The sequence below is a fragment of the Hyperolius riggenbachi genome, chromosome 9 (genome assembly GCF_040937935.1).
Source record: "Hyperolius riggenbachi isolate aHypRig1 chromosome 9, aHypRig1.pri, whole genome shotgun sequence".
Taxonomy (NCBI): Eukaryota; Metazoa; Chordata; class Amphibia; order Anura; family Hyperoliidae; genus Hyperolius; species Hyperolius riggenbachi.
Genome location: NC_090654.1, coordinates 136744201 through 136756260, shown reverse-complemented (window position 1 = coordinate 136756260; position 12060 = coordinate 136744201).

Below are 12060 nucleotides of genomic sequence, written 5' to 3'. Positions count from 1 at the left end.
TTTGGCTCCTTCCCACGGAGATGGGCGGAAATAGCCGATCTCCGTCGGGCCGCTCTACTGCGCAGTAGAGCGGACCCGTCGGAGATCGTCTATTTCCGCCTATCTCCGTCAGAAGAGCTGCAACAGCGCCCCCGCTGGAGCCTGGAAAGGTAAATATTGAACAGGCTATCGGGCCGCTGTTCGGAGGGCTGCAGCGAGACCCTCGTGGGATAGAGGAGGACGGGGGAAGCCTCATTAGGATCCGGAGGCTTCCCCCTCCCGAGGCGAATACCCCCCAGGGGACGTTTTTGAATTTACAGTGTCTCTTTAAAGATGCATACCATTCTGTAACTTGTGTCCTCCTCTTTCATTTGATGCCTGAATTGTTCTAAACTAAATAGTTTTTGTTCGAATTCAATTTAAAAATTGCAGCTGCCATCTTGGCTATGTTAGAACTTACGGGTCACCCCTGTCTACTCAGTTAGAGAAGTGCATCACTGAATAAAGCAGGAAGAGGAAGTGACACGCATGGCCATTGCAAGAGGCTTCTCCAGAGGGGTCATAGCACGACTTTGTTGGAAGTCGCCTGTCTTAAAGGCACGCCCATGAGAGGTGCTCAGAGTCCCTTTAAAGAGACTCTGAAGACTCCGAAAATTTCGCTTTTTATTGCAAAAAGCTGTTCAACATTATTGCCCTAACTAAAACGCTGCATCCCCGCGGCTGAAATCTAACTAAATCCCCCCAAACTCCCTGGGGCACACTGCGGGGAGTGCTTCCGTGACAGCAGAGCTTTCAGCTGCAGCTCTGCCTCTACACGTGTCTATCAGCGCGTATCTCCACCTCCGCCCGCCCCTCTCAGTCTTCCTTCACTGAGAGGGACAGGGAGAGGCGGAGATACGCGCATGGAGGCAGAGCTGCAGCTGAAAGCTCTGCCTCCCACAGAAGCGCACGGGGCAGCAAAATCCACGACCAAGAAAGTCGTGGATTTTGCGAGGGAAGTTTGGGGGGATTTCGCTAGATTTCAACCACGGGGATGCTGCGTTTTAGTTAGGGCAATAATGTTGAACAGCTTTTTGCAATAAAAAGCTGTATTTTCAGAGACTTCAGTGTTTCTTTAAAAAAAAGTTATGGTAAATACAAATGTACCTACTTAAAACAGAGGGTATTTGTAATTATTTAGCTATTTGTGAGCAAGAAAGATCTCCAATGATGCATCACTGATAAATATGTAAATAATCCCATTTTGTCCCTAAATACCAGAATAACTTGAATTGCTCTCCGTTTAATTCGCTAGTCATTCGATCAAATCAGCCCAAATTTTTTGTAGGTCCATCGAACGGCATTTATTTGAGCTTACTGCTCACACTTTTATTTGGCCAGCTACCCTGGTGCCTATCACTACCCTGAGGAGACGGACACCTTGCCTCAACAAGCCTGGTCCTAGAGATGTCATTTCAGATTGCGCGGATTTGAAATTTCCAAACGCAAATCCGAATTTCCGATTGGAACTTGGATCTTAGAAATCGGATTTCTGCAGAAATAGTTTATTACAGCAATTCAGTACCGTATTTTTCGGACTATAAGACGCACTTTTTCTCCCCCAAAAGTGGGGAGAAAAAGTTACTGCGTCTTATAGTCCGAATGTAACAATAACTCCATACCTTAGTGCTTGTTTCCTTAGGTGGTAAACCCTAAGCAGCATAGGAGAAGCCTACTTCTTTGAACTTGCCCAGCGTCAACCCCGCACCTCGTTCCTAGCTCGAACCCAGCTGACAAATACCGACACACTTCAGCCACTATAGCGGCAGTCCTCAGAGGCTTCCGTACTTGCATGGTTACTTGTGTCATCACGTGACCCGCACTGCAGGGTCATGTCACAAGTAACAATGCAAGTGCGGAAGCCTCTGAGGACTGCCGCTGTAGCGGCTGAAGTGTATCGGTATTTGTCAGCTGGGATCAAGCTGGGAACGAGCGGCGGGGCTGACGCTGGGCAAGTTCCAAGAAGTAACATTGTGATGATGACAGCGGCTTTTCCTATGCCGCATAGAGACATTGTGGATCACGTGCTGCTGGGGACACGCTGGGGGGGAGGGGGGATTACAGATTAAACAACGAGCACCGTGAATAATTACAATGCAATGTGGATTGCGCTGCTGCGGGGCACGCTGGAGGGATTAAAGATCAAAGGTGCATAGTGGATAATTACAATGCTATGTGGATCGCACTGCTGCGGGGCAGGCTGGGGACGATTAAAGATCAAAGAACGAGCATTGAAGTGGATTATAGCAGCTGCTTCTATGCTGCTTAGGAACACTGTGGATCATGTTGGTGCTGCTAATGCCATCCTACTGTGCACCTCTTAGGACTTCATGGACACCCTGACCGGACCCTGCTACTGGCACCCAGGCTGGTGAGGTCACGTTTAATGTAATTGTATTGCTTAGTTTCTAGGGGGGGGGGGGGGGAGTTGTGTAGTGCAGTGTAGCTGGGGGGAGGGGGCATCAGGGGTTAGTAAAGTGTAGTTTAGTATAGTTTGTAATGGCAGCAGGGGTTAATGTAGCTTGGCAATGTGACAGAGACATTGTGGGTGAGGAAAGGTCCATAGGACACTCCTGGACCATGGATGCGCCCAGGTTTAGTGTATTTTTTTTTTCCCACGGTTTTTGCCCTTTAAACCAAGGTGCGTCTTATAGTCTGAAAAATACGGTAATTTTAGCCCAATCACAGAACTCGAAAACAATGTCCAATCAGAGAATGCAGAAACAACTTGGAAGTATTTGGCCAATCAGAGAATTCAATGACCAAAAAAACCCTACTCTGAAAACGGAAATCCGAAATCTGATTTCTATGGAAATACTGCATTACCACAATAGCACAACTTGGTAATTTTAGCCCAATCAACTTGGAAGCATGCTTGAAAATCTGCACTCGTAAATCGGAAACGATCCGAAATCCGTAGAATCGGTAATTGGCATGGGCAGAATTTTTTGCGGAATTGGAAATCGGCATTTCCGACCATCCCTACCTGGTCCCCAGGTAGTGGGACGCATGCCTCCTTTGCTGGCTTCTCCTATACTGGACTGCCAGCCATCAGATCAGGTGAGATTATTTCTGCACCAGCCTCCCTTCACATATCAGAATCCATGAGTGTGCTGTACATTTGTGTCCTCCTACAGATCGCTCCATAGTCACCGAGGTGACCCAAAGAGTGGCACCACCCTCCATGTGGGACCTGACCAATTTGATTACATCAATCTGATCAGTCCCCCAGTAAAAGTTACTGGGGTCTTCTACTCACACCTATGTTTACACAAGTTACAGTATATACAGGCCTCTGTGTAGAAGCAGAGGGACCGTAGAGGTATCCTCTGGACAAAACAAAATGGGATGTGGTTAACAGGGGATGCAGAAGGTTCTGAAAGTGCTTTTCCCAAAAAAATAATCTATGCCTATAGGCACAAGGTCCCAATAAATATTTCTACTTTAAAAAAAATAATACTGGCTTCAGAGGAGGTTCTCTTTTCGTCAGAAAAATTAAGAAGAGCACAGTTAGAAAGACCTGTGCTTTGAGGCCTCATTACTTTGCAAAATAATAATAATATATAAACTTATTAATAGTAAATGTTGGCATGCTATGGCAGAAAGAGGAAGGTGGGTGAAATTATGTTTTCTATTACAAGCTAGCAGGCCTTGCAGCAATTGCCGACTAATCTGTGCACTCTGCAGAAGGGTGCCTAAGTCCTGGCCGATTAAGTCTTGTTCAATTCCATGAAAGAGAGGCGGGCGACATTGTCTTTGTAAAGGTCAATGTGCTTCTCACTCACTAACCAATCAGCTATACTGAACACTCTTCCAGACACAACACTTGCAGCAGGGCAGGCAAGGATGAATGGCATGTTCTGCCAGCACTGGACACTGCTCAATCTTGGATGCCCAGTAGCGCGGTGGGTCCTCAGTTTGCAGATGATCCATCTATAGCAGGTATGTCTAAAATCTGGCCCAGGGGCCAAATGTGGCCATCCAAGCCTTTTCTGATGGCCCCTAAAGCCATTTACAGTAGTTAATATGTAGCCTGCAGGCCGTAGCTACGGTGCCACTTGCAGGGACCACCTTATGTAGCCGCCCTGCCTCCATCTTTGTTCGCCTGTAGCTTATCAGCCACCACTGTAGTAGTAGCAGCCACTGATTAGCAGCCGCCACTATGCCAGCAGCAGTGATAGCCGCTGATTAGCAGCCGCCACTATGCCAGCAGCAGTGATAGCCGCTGATGTCATGATGCTGAGTCCCGATCTTCTGCATAGGAGAATACCCTAACTGTGTGACGGGGGTGCTGCGATTGCTGGAGAAAGGCAATAGGTGCCCTAGTGTAAGTGCCCTAGTAACTGACATAGTGACTGATGAAGAACAAAGTACAACCACTGTGCTGCACTACAAAACAAGAATGAATGTCTCAATGCAAATTAATAAAATTACAAATTATACCTAAAAACCAGGGTTTCAAAACCATACAAATAAAATCTGGGACTGAACAAATCTATTTATGCATATTTGTATCTTAAAAACAAGTCTAGAATTTCTCTTTAAAGAGGAGCGGTTAGGTATAAGGTCTCAGAGAAAATAAACACATATATCAGTAGCTAAAGATTGGCTGTACTTACATTACATATGCATTTCACTGTCCACGTTTGGATTTCACAGAATGTTTATATAGTATATGCAGAGATTGATGCTCCTGACAGCTCATGGCAGGTTCCATGATTGTCTGTCTCCTATGAAGCCAAATGTGTCGTCATGTCCTGCCTGCTTCCTGATCACAGAAAAGCTCGTACTGAATAACACAGTGTGCAGTGAATATTAATTAGCCATGTGGCTAGGAACAATAGCGGACTCCTGCAGTGTACTCTGCCCGGAGATTTATCAGTGCTATGCGCTGGACTGATTACAAGCTGCTGAAACTCGATCCTGTAGTCTCATTAGCAGCCGAGGGGAGGGCCCCAGAATGCTTTGCAGTATGGTATGCGGCTTGCGTCCTGCTTGGGTCTAACAGCTTTGCTGATAAGCACACATCAAAGGTAAGAGAGATTTTTATCTTCGGTAATGCCTTTTTGGCTTCCTTCTAAACTGTTTAACACAGGAGAATAGATGTTTAAATTAGCTTCTGCAGCCTGACAGTTACTCTTTAAAAAGGAAGCCTGAGCGCAACAAAATGATGTGATAATAAACTTACCAATGGGTAGCTTGGACTCTTCTCTTTAAAATGGTCCAAAAATTGCTGTCCACAATCTCCGTTCATTTTATATTATCTTTATTTTTTATTTTTCCAACAAAGCTTTCATAACAATTTCCCATTATAATCCAAAGTCCATGTATAAATTCAAAATATATAATACACTTCATATCATATTACATTTTCCAAGCTTCTTACAAAACATTTCTTATCACAATACCCTCTAAAACAGTCAATCCCTTTCATCAATCGACAATTCCTTATGTGCAAGATTTTCCTTTATCTTACTACTCTTTCCATCACACACATTCTCTCTCCACCATTCATCCCCCTCCCGCCCTGGGCCAACCCTCTCTATCTCTTTTCCCTAATTCTCTACCCTAAAACTTATCCTATAACGAATTATATCACCAAACTTCAGGGATTATTGCTTTCTTCTACTATCCAGTTTCCTCCTCTTCTTCAACTATTGATCTATAAGCTTGTGTGGCCTTAAATTCCTTCCATTGTCCCAATCTCTCCTCATGTTCCCCCCCATTACCTCGTATATAACTGGTAAGTTCTTCCATTTTACCAACCTCCTCCAACTCTCTAAACCATTCCTCTATTGAGGGGGGGGGGGGGGGCTTGGGAGTGGACTTCCAGTGCCTTGCTACCAGGCTCCTGGCTGCGTTTACCATAAATCTCATCAATGAACTTTCATATTTTCTGATGGGCCAATCATTGCAGTACAGTAAAAAGAAAGCGGAGTCATCCGGAGGCATTATTCATATAATTCTTTGGATACAGATTCTAACCCTTTCCCAAAACGATTTAATTTGTTTACATCCCCAAAAAATATGTAGCGTATCCCCTCTTTCCTCCCCACATCTCCAGCACATTGCTGAAGATCCTGGGAACATTTTACTCAATCTGTCTGGGAGTGTAATGCCATCTTGTAAAGATCTTATACCCAGATTCTTGCCCTTTTGAAGAGATAGATGATTTACTAGCCATTTTAAGCACCTTACACCATTGGGCCTCTGAGATTTGCCCACCCAAGTCATTCTCCCATTTTATTTTGATTGTTGTTGTTAAGTCTTCTGATTCATTAAGAATTGAATAGACTTTTGAGAGCATTTCTTTATCCTTCCCCCGAATTTCTCCTACACAAAGCTCTTCAAATGGGGTCAATTTTCTAATTACGGCCTCCCTGGGTCCACAACTAGCTAGGAAAAATGTTGACTGCAAATGGCTCCATTCATCTATATTCACTCCTTCTACTCTCTTATTTTTTGCAGAGTGGTCCATTCCCCTCCTTCACCAAGGTCCTGTGCTCTTAATTCTATTTCTTCATGGGTTCCCCCATACCTCCCAGGGTGCAAACCCAGTGGGAAGCTCCTGTTTCCTGAAATTGGTATAAGGGGTGTCGGCCATGGAGATACCTTCTCTCTGTTTTTATCAAACATATTCAACGTATGTTTTATAATAGTTGCTCTCCCATCCATTCCCAGGTCCCCAGATCTCCACGTCATCCAAGGTACATTTTTAACTGGGCCCTTCATAATTTCTTCTTCCAGCCTTACCCACCCCTTTTCCTCTGCATTTCTGTGCCAATCTATTAGTTTTACCAAAATTTCTGCCTCATAATATTTTTTATAATTTGGCACTGCCAATCCACCTCTATCCCACTGCGCCATCTGCAATCCAACATTAATTCTTGTTTTTTGGCCTCTACCTGGTAAGGGTCTGGAACAAGTATAGTAAACGTGGTAAAAGAGGCGCTCAAACCTATTGCTTGACCCACTTTTGTGCTCCCATTTTTGCCTGAAGAAGCGGGGTCACGTCAGCGAAACAGTTGCATTTGTGGAGTTGAATAAATTATCTGGCAATTCTGTTTTACCGAGACTCAAGTGAGTTTTCTTTTTTTGTAAGATTGAGGCGAGTCCACCTTAACATCCCCCTCTGCTTTTAAACGGTTTTTAAAACGTTTTACTCTACGCTGGCGCCTCTGTATACCAAGTTTTTGCTGATCCTCTAGTTTACCCTGGGTGGATGGGTGCATCCCCATCTACTATCTACAGAGAGCGACTTCATAACCTGAGCGGGGTCAGGTCCTAATGCTCCCCACCTGCATTTAAAGTGGTTGCCTATGGGTAACCTGTGTTTGTGAGTATATATACATAAAATTGTATTGAACTCTTCATTTTACCTGACAATACTGCACCATATTGAGCTCTCGATTCTCTTCTTGTTTTTAAGCAAACGTGGTAAAATGTTCATCTTGATTATGGCAATTCTGCCAGACCAAGAAAACTGTGGGCAATCCCATCTTTGTAGATCATGTTTTATCTGTTCTAGTATTGGGGTATAATTATGTTCTACCACCTCCCCCAGAGAAAAAGCTAACTTGATCCCCAAATATTTAAGGGTCTTCTCTTGTCATCTAAATGGAAATTTTTCTCTCAGAAGTCTTTTCTGTCCCTCCTCCAAGCCCCAGCACAGGACCACACTTTTATCCAAGTTAATTTTCATATTTGCCAGATGGCCATAAAGCTTAAATTCTCTAAGCAGATTCGGCAATGTGATGTGCATTTCTGAGATATAAAATAACAAATCATCCGCGTATGTGGCTACTTTATGCGTTTGTCCACCCACCTGTACACCCGCGTATGCTAGAGACCCCCTCACCCTGCACAAGAAGGGTTCCAATGATAGCGCAAAAATCAAAGGTGAGAGGGGGCAACCCTGTCTGGTCCCATTCTAAATGAGGAAGAAGTCTGACAATATTCCATTTGCTTTAACTCTCCCATTTGGTTGGGAATATAGGGCCATAACCCTTGTGCACATATTCTCCTGCAGCCCTATATATCTCAGAACTCCCTCTATGAAGGTCCACTGCTCCGCATCTGTAGATAGAAACACTATAGGGTAGGAGTGGGCCCTTACCCACTGAATCAAATTGAGCGTTCGTATAGTATGATCTCTGGCTTCCCTACCTCCCATAAAGCCTACCTGGTCTGTGTGTACCAGTTTCCCCATAAATGGGGATAATCTATTGGCCAGTGCTTTTGCATAGATTTTTATATCTACGTTTAGTAGTGCTATTGGTCTGTAGCTCTGACACTGTAGTAGGTCCTTACCCTCCTTGTGCAGGACCAAAATATGTGACTCCAGCATACTGGGCGTAAATCCCGCCCCTGCTCCCTCCATTCCCATGATGCCGTTAAGTGCTTCTAGAAAGTAGTCCACCAACAGGGATGCTCATCCGGATCCCTGGTACCCAGATTAACCCAGGTATCTGACCATTTTCCACTATCCGGGTCGGATCCGGATTCCGGATACCTGGGCCCAGATCCGGATAGCTCTATGCGGATATCTGGATCTGTGTACTGTAACAAGGGAGATGATGTCATTGAGCCAATCAGAGGGCTCCCAGCAGAAGCCCTAGCAACCAATCACAGAGGGGAACTCTGGCCAGCCCCACCTGACCTCATTGAGCCAATCAGAGGCCTCCCAGCCTAAGCCCTGGCACCCAATCACAGAAGGGAACCCTGGCCAGCCCCCCTGTGTAATAAGAGGGCTGGCATGATGAGACAGATCGTCCTTGCTTGTGTGGCTGGCTGGCTTGTCACTGACAGACTTGCTTCAGTGCTGTTGGCTTAGCAAGTGCTGCCTGTATACAGTGATAAACCTAAAGCTTTGAGTGCTAAACACCTTCACTACACTATTGTTTTTTTTAGCTAGCTAGTGTAATTGTTTGATTTCATTCACTCAGTTAGGTCCTGTCTGTGTGTGCTGTGCAGGCCAGCAGGACAGTATAGGTTAGGGAGGGAATAGGATTACTGTGTTATTGTATTGTATGATATGATTAGTTAGTACTGCAGTTAGTTGTTAGAGAGAGTAGTACTGTGTTAGCTTACTACAGATTACTGCAGTGCTGAGCATTGTCAGTGTGACAGTTAGACAGATAGTGTGCACTGTCTGTCCTCTACTCTGCGGTCTGTCATTTAAAGTCCAACCCCGATTTCATTAAAGTAAAAGTACCCCACATCATCTGGTGACATCATTACGTATAAATTGTACTATGTCTGCTGGCACCGGCAGCCAGGGGAGGGGCAGCAAGGGCATGAGGACAAGGAGCAACATTACGGCGACCCTCAGAAAGTCTGCCGTGTCAGCGTCGACCCCATCGGGCAGCCTACCATCAGTCAGCGAGCTTTTCGCTCCAGGCGCCACGATTGAACTCAGGGCTGTTAGCCGCAAGGAGTTTGAGGAGGATGTTCTGGGTTTTGAGGAGGAGGGGGGGGGTATGATGTTGATGATGGAATGATGGACCGTGACTACCATCCACAGGATGGGGATGTCAGCTCTGACTCTGAGGAGGCGTCGGTGGGTTTGGCACGGAGGATCAGCATTGCAGACAGTGGCCGTGGAATGCGGGACCCACCACATTGCGGCTACCACCAGCCGCACCACTCAGCCCCCAACCGCCACAAGGAGAAAAGCCGCAGCATCCCATTCAGGCCGCAGGGGAATCTTCACCTCCCCAATCTGGCGGTTTTTCACTCTGCCCTCATTGGACAGCAAATTTGCCATATGCAATGTGTGCAAACTACAGATGAGCAGAGGCTGCGACCCCTACAAGTATAGCACCTCCAGCTTCATCACCCATCTGGCCAAAAAACATGTTGTTGAGCATGAGGAGTTCAAGAGGCTGAAGCAAGCTGGCGCTGGCTCCCACCGCCACGATGCCACAGGCCACTGCTGCTGATACCACCACCTATATTCAACCCAAAACACAATTGCAGTGTCATTTTTTTGGAGGTGTCTGGGCTGAAAACTGTCATGTCCCAGTTGTGCGATTGGACTTTGGACACAATGTGGGCTGCACGACCGCTGTCTGGAACCTAGTCCTGATGTTAATTGACAGCTTTTTTTTTTCTCATTATATATGTCCACCAAATAATAAATTAGTGTTTCCCTTTAAAAAAGCATGATGCTATATGCATCATTTACCGTAAATAACCCTTTTTAAAGCTATTTAAAGGGCACTTCCAGTTTTTCTATCCGGGCACCCGAATAGGTCGGGTACCCGCGGATAATTTGGTCGGATATCCGGATCCGATTTGGATATCCGCAAGGTCGGATCCGGATATCTGGGTACCCGGATCCGGGCGGTTTTTAAAAAGTACTACCCGAGCAACCCTGTCCACCAATTGGTCTTCAAATACTCTATAGTAGTCAGCTGATAACCCACCTGGGCCCGGAACTTTACCTGTCAGCATCTGTTTTATTGCCCTCTTTATTTCCTCTGTCGACAGGGAACTCCAGGGCTGAGGCATCCGCATCAGACAGTCTGGGCATGCTGCTTTGTGCAAGATATTCTTTTATCCTTTCCTCTCTTGTTTCTTTTCTCCCCCCACTTTACACTCTGTCTTCAAATTTATTATAATATTCTTGAACTATATGGGCTATTTCCTCCAGTTTGTAAGTTTTCTTATCATATTTGTTTTTAATACATGATATGTAATTATTCTTTTGCTGTTTCTTGAGTGCTCTAGCCAACATCGCTCCACATCTATTTCCAAACTCGTAAAATGTGCACTTACATCTCAGTGCCGAATTTTTAACTTTATAAAACAAATATCCCTTCAACCTTTCCCTCTCCTTTGTTACATCTCTGTCCTGTCCCTCTTTATGCTGTCATTCTAACTTCTCTATATTTTCTAAAATCTGCTTCATTTCTTTTTCTCTCTTTCTTTTTTCTAGCCCCTTCTTGAATTAGTATACCTCTTATATAGCACTTATGTGCCTCCCAGACCATCATATCTGATATCTCACCCCTGGAGTTCAAAATGAAATATTCCTCCAACTCCCTTTTAATTCTCTGCACTACCTCCTCATTTTTCAAGAAGGCATTATTTAACCGCCAAACCATTGGTCTCCCACTCTTCTCCCTCCACCTCAAGTTCACGGTTACTTGTGCATGGTCTGATAGCGTTATCAGACCTATTTTAGGTTTTTACATTTTCTCAAAATAGTGTTGGCTATCGTGGTTCGGCTCTTTGATGTATCGATTTGTGGTTCTAGTTCCAGATTAAGTCTATCCCAATGACTATACTCCCCTCCCAAATGTCTCCAATTTAGTAAAAAAGCCTGCTAGTGTCCATGCTTGACCTGTGTTAGGGGCGTAGTATGATCCTATCGTAATCTTTCTCCCACCCAACTGACCCATAATTAGGTTGAATCTACCTTGCGGGTCCACATATTCCTATACCAATTCAAAAGGGACCTCTCTTGCTATCAATATTGCTGTTCCCTTCACCTTGGATAATTGTGGAGTACTCACAAATACTGTTTTATAGTATCTATCATATATTTGTGGTACTGAGGAACCTTTAAAAGGGATACTGTAGGGGGGGGGGGGGGGGAGTCGGGGGAAAATGAGTGTAAGTTAACCGGGGCTTCTAACGGTCCCCCGCAGGCATCCTGGAGTGTATAGCACATCACTAGGAGTGTATAGCACAAGCCCAGTATGGTCTGTGTCTGCGCAGTACGCTCCTGGTGACAACAGCGGGAGCGAGGACACGGCAATGCAGGCGCAGTGGTTTTCAGACTTTAAAGTCTGAAATTCCAGAAGTGAACCAGAGACGGGGCCAGAGCATCGGTGAGTGGCTGCACGGGCACAGGATGCCTGCGGGGGGACCATTATTTTTCCCCGACCCCCCTACAGTATCCCTTTAAAATGTGTTTCCTGTAGACAGACAATATTTGCCTTTTCTCTGTGGCACAGTCTCAATATGGCTGATCTCTTTTCTGGTATGTTTAACCCACATTATTCTAAGGTCCATGGATCCCATACAGTGGTTTGC